This window comes from Dama dama, chromosome 26 (genome assembly GCF_033118175.1).
Source record: "Dama dama isolate Ldn47 chromosome 26, ASM3311817v1, whole genome shotgun sequence".
NCBI lineage: Eukaryota > Metazoa > Chordata > Mammalia > Artiodactyla > Cervidae > Dama > Dama dama.
The window spans coordinates 44,345,860-44,351,867 of record NC_083706.1 but is presented as its reverse complement, the minus strand read 5'-3'; positions in this window follow the sequence as shown (position 1 = coordinate 44,351,867).

Here is a 6,008-nt window from a genome sequence, read left to right as displayed (position 1 = left end):
GCCAGCTAGGTCTTTCCTTTCATCCCAGTCACCGAAACACTAATTTTTACCATCAAGAATGAAAGAGACACAGGGGAATAAAATGCATTCTTGAGCACTCGTGTACAGAAAGAAAACAGAAAACACCCTGCATTTAAACATTACCTAACATCCCATGTAGTTACAACGTGCCCCTCACCGCCAATACTTCGGTTTATGACTATGTGCAGAATACGCGGTGAATACCTCCTCGCCCAGCAGGCAGACCACTAACCGCAGTGTTTTAGCGCCTTCTGGTGTTGATGCCCAGAAACGCAGTTGGCATAATTTACACCATTTTAAAATGCTACATGGACTGATCTTCCTCATGTTTTACAAGGAATTTTCTACTGTAGTTGACAAATATACCTCAGTGTAAAGGTGTATTTATCAATTGTTGAAAGAAAATACAATGTCAGCCTTTTAAATTCTGCATGATTTTATTTCTATTAGATGTCATTATTTCTCAGGAGCAAAGATGTTGAACAAGAACAGGAAAGAGCATGCTCTCTCTAAAAATACATTAGTTAAGTCAATATAGAGAAAATCCCAATTTATCTGAGTTTCTTTTACATTTTGAATTTTATAAGAAAAATACTAACCATAAATAGTAAGGAGATGAATGTGGCTGGAACCACTTCACTCATTTTTTAAAAATTATTTTTCCACAGAGTAACTTCTGTTTCACAGATAAAAAAAAAGACTCTCAGCAGATCAGCTTTGAAAATAAAATATTAAAATAACAACAACTTGAAAGTAGTTTGAGTTGTGTCTTTGCAGAATCCTGAATGAATATTTTTGTTATGAAAAGAGAGATTAGGAGAAATGATCAAAATCAGGTTAATAGTAGAACTAAACAAGCTGAACTTACATAAAAGAGCAAAGTCAACATTTCCTAGTACAGTAAGGGCCCATTTAGCAAATGAGTTTTTCCATTTGCTAAGGAATAGTCTTAAAAACTCCCTAAAGAGTCGCTGATCCATAATCACGTATCATTAGGACTATCTCTTCCTCTGTAAAATTTAAGTCCTGCACAGAGAAAGACATGAGCAAACCAATTTCTCCTGGAAGATATTTTAAAACATTTAAAACTCTCCATAATGTAAGAATTATCCAAGCCAACATGCTTCAGAAAGGAAATGATTTAAGACAGCAACACCGTCTATAATCCAGCTGTTAAATTTAAGAAATATGAAAAAGTTTAATATCCCTAGACATTATGTTCTCTCTCACAAGTAAAATAATTTACCTTTACCATTTAAAATACTTTTTCCCTGGTGGCCCATATGGTAAGGAATCTGTCTGCAATGCAGGAGACTTGAGTTTGATCCCTGAGTTGGGAAGATCCCCTGGAGAAGGGAATGGCGAACGACTCCAATATTCTTGCCTAGAGAATCCCATGGACAGAGAAGTCAGGCGGGCTACAGTCCATGGGGTTGTAAAGAATTGGACAGAACTGAGTGACTAACACTTTCACTTTCACCATGTAAAATAGACATAATAATGATAATATAGCCACCGTCATGCTAGGAAGATCATTTCTTAGCTTTCTCTAATAAGCTGTTTGGATTTAAATTGAACATTTTTTATTCAAAGTCTAGAAAATAATGCGTTTTGAATTAGATCTTAAAATGTAAAATTTTTTTAGCTTTTCCTCAAGAGAAACTCAAAGTAATCATTACTGCGTGCACGCGTGCTCAATCGCTTCAGTGTTGTCCGAGTTTGTCACCCCATGGACTACAGCACCCCAGGCTTCCTTGTCCTTCACTGTCTCCTCACGTTTGCTCAAACTCACGTCCATCCAGTTGGTGATGCCATCCATCATCTATTCCTCTTCACCCCCTTCGCCTCTTGCCCTCAATCCTTCCCAGCGTCAATCTTTTCCAATGAGTCTGCCCTTTGAATCAGATGGCCAAAGTAAATAATTTTTGACATTTGTGTTATTGAATTTAAAACAAATATGTACAACTGAGATTAATTTGTTTAGTTCATAGCACTATTTCACTGAAGCATGGATAAGAATTACCTAGAAATTGAAAAAAAAAAAAAAAGAACAAGTGAATTCTATAATAAAGACCAAGTGTATATGCCTAACCAGTTACAGTTTCTATTATAAAATCATTAAAATATATGTTATAAATATGTGTAGATAAATGCTACATTTTGAAGTAGCTGGGAAGAATATTCATTTTTGCTTGCATTTTTGTTAATATCTTTACTCCACAAATTTCTGTTACTAAAATCAACACTAAAAGAATGAAAATAAAGTGTTCATTTGCTTTTCTGCTAATACTGGCTTTGGAATCTCAAAATTCAAAATCACATTTATTTGATTATTTTCCTTCAATTTATGATTGATCATACTATGTCACTGAAAATTATTTTTGTATAAGTTCTAAAGACTCATTCTCTAAATAACTTAGAGTGCAAATAAAATATCACAAGAAATCTTTATGTACTGGGAAACTGGGTCAAAACCTCGGGAGTATTTGGCACATAGAATTCTCTCAACAAAGCATGAAAAATAGATTCTAAAAAATATTTAATTAAATAAAATATTTCCATTAATTACATTAGTGCTTATTATCCAAAAATGTAGGATTTTAGTTATAGATTTTTATTCCTTAATGTATTTTAAATTTTTTTCTTTTTTAAAAAATAATTTATTGCTCTTTAAATTGATTTGAAGCCATATGTACAAATAATTGTGCTTTATTAAAAGTACTGTTTTTCAGTACATTTATATCATGATCTCCCCTACTGCTTAGTAATTTTGTTTGTCTCATGTCTAGTTTAAGTACATTCTTGTTTATTATTCTCATGTTTAGTATCTTATAGGAACTCCTTTCATTTAAATGACAATAGAAAATATTTAAGAACTAATAAAATGTGAATAATGTGCATATCCTCACAAAAAGATTTGAATATGTATGTTTGGGATTAAGCCAAAAGGAGTTTGAGCCAGCTGAAGTTTAACTTTATGAGAGAATCTGAGACAAGGTAATTTGTATTATTTTTATAATAAATGGCTTTGTTTCCTTCTCTTGCTTTTCCTGCTCAAATGCCTTTCTGATCGATTTAAGGTTCCCAAAGCTTCATGATTCATGGCACCCTAAGTAATCTGCTATTTCTCAATTACTTCTTCAATCATTATATTATCACAATGACATAATAAGGGAATGTGTGCGTTCCCGTTGATCACAGCACCCCTTCTCAAACCCTGGAATCAGATTGCACACTTGCAGCCTCATTTCTCATTCCACATTGACTTGTACATGTTTTTATCAAAGTACCTACCAAAAAACTCAGTTTCACATAGTTATGACATTATAGAAAGGAATGTAGTGCAATCTAACATTGAAATTATGAATTACCTTAAGCTATAGATGCAACATCAGAAAGATATCCAAATATCTGCCTGTGTTTCCCCTACAAAATGTAAAATAGCCCATTGTGAGCTTATGGTCATGCCCAAATGCATCTCAGCACAAAGTTTGGGAAACCTGGGGTTAAAAGATTCTTTCTTTAATCTTGAAATTATCCAATATTATGATATTAAATGAAGGTTTTAGTCTCTTATAATTAAATAGTTTTGCTTATGTGAAATAATTTTTTGTCAGTAAAAGTTACCACTTAGATGAATTCTCCAAATATTTGTAAATTTCTACCTGGCTTGCAGACACCTGCCTTTTCTCTGCGTCCTCGCATTCTTCTGTGCACACTCACTCTTGCTATCTTTTCCTCTTCTTATTAGGACACTAGTCCTATTGGATCAGGAACCAACCCTTGTCATCTCACGTAGCCTTAATTACCTCCTGAAAGTCTTCATCAACAAATCAGTCACACTGAAGTTTATGGATTCAATGTAAGAATTTTGAGAGGGCACAACTCAGTCAATTACAAGTTCAATTCAGTTCAGTTGCTCAGTCCTGTCCGACTCTTTGCGACCCCATGAACCACAGCACACCAGGCCTCCCTGTCCATCACCAACTCCCAGAGTCCACCCAAACCCATGTCCATTGAGTTGGTGATGCCATCCAACCATCTCATCCTCTGTCATCCCCTTCTCCTCCCACCTTCAATCTTTCCTAGCACTGGGGTCTTTCCCAATGAATCATTTCTTCACATCAGGTAGCCAAAGGATTGGAGTTTCAGCTTCAGCATCAGTCCTTCCAATGAGTAATCAGGACTGATTTCCATCAGGATTGACTGGATGGATCTCCCTGCAGTCCAAGGGACTCTCAAGGCTCTTCTCCAACACCACAGTTCAAAAGCATCAATTCTTCAGTGCTCAGCTTTCTTTATAGTCCAACTCTCACATCCATACATGACTACTGGAAAAACCATAGCTTTGACTTGATGGACCTTTGTTGACAAAGTAATGTCTCTGCTTTTTAATATGCTGTCTAGGTTGATCACAGCGCTTCTTCCAAAGTGCAAGCATCTTTTAATTTCATGGCTGCAGTCACCATCTGCAATGATTTTGGAGACCCCAGAAATAAAGTCTCTCACTGTTTCCATTGTTTCCCCATCTATTTGCCTTGAAGTGATGGGACCAAATGCCATTTACTGAGAATGGCCCAGTAAATAGGCCATAAGAAAGGAAAGGCAAAGGAGAAAAGGAAAGATACATCCATCTGAATAAATGCAGAGTTCCAAATAATAGCAAGGAGAGATAAGAAAGTCTTCCTAATTGGTCAATGCAAAGAAATAGAGGAAAACAATAGAATGGGAAAGACTAGAGATCTCTTCAAGAAAATTAGAGATACCAAGGAAATATTTCATGCAAAGATAGGCACAATAAAGGACAAAAATGGTATGGACCTAACAGCAGCAGAAGATATTAAGAACAAGTGGCAAGAATACACAGAAGAACTGTACAAGAAAGATGTTAATGACTCAGATAACCACTATGGTGTGATCACTCACCTAGAGCCAGACATCCTGAAATGCGAAGTCAAGTGGGACTTAGGGCATCACTAGGAACAGAGCTGGTGGAGGTGATGGAATTCCAGATGAGCTATTTTAAATCCTAAAAGATAACGCTATTAAAGTTCTTCACTCAATATGCCAGCAAATTTGGAAAACTGAGCAGGGGCCACAGGACTGCAAAGGTCAGTTTTCATTCCAATCACATAGAAAGGCAATGCCAAAGAATGTTCAAACTACTTCATAACTGCACTCATCTCACATGCTAGCAAAGTAATGCTCAAAATTCTCCAAGCTAGTCTTCAGCAGTACGTGAACTGAGAACTTACAGATATTCAAGCTGGATTTAAAAAGGCAGAGGAACAAGAGATCCAATTGTCAACATCTGTTGGATCACAGAAAATGCAAGAGAATTCTAGAAAAAACATCTACTTCTGCCTTATTGACTACACCAAAGCCTTTGACTGTGTGGATCACCACAAACTGTGGAAAATTCTGAAAGAGATGGGAATACCAGACCACCTTATCTGCCTCCTGGAAATCTATATGCAGGTTAAGAAGCAACAGTTAGAACTGAGCGTGGACTGGTTTCAATTTGGGAAAGGAGTATGTCAAAGTTGTATATTTTCACCCTACTTATTTAACTTATATGCAGAGTACATCATGCAAAATGGTTTTTCCAGTAGTCATGTATGTATGTGAAAGGTGGACCATAAAGAAAGCTGAGCATGAAAGAATTGATGCTTTTGAAGAGTGGTGTTGGAGAAGACTCTTGAGAGTCCCTTGGACTGGAAGGAGATCAAATCAGTCCATCCTAAAGGAAATCAGTCCTGAATATTCATTGAAAGGACTGTTGCTGAAGCTTAAATTCCGATCCTTTGGCCACCTGATAGGAAGAACTGACTCACTGGAAAAGATACAGATGCTGGGAAAGATTGAAGGTAGGAGGAGAAGGGGATGACAGAGGATGACGGTTGGATGGCATCACCGACTTGATGGACATGAGTCTGAGCAAGCTCCGGGCATTGGTGATGGACAGGGAAGCCTGGTGTGCTGCAGTC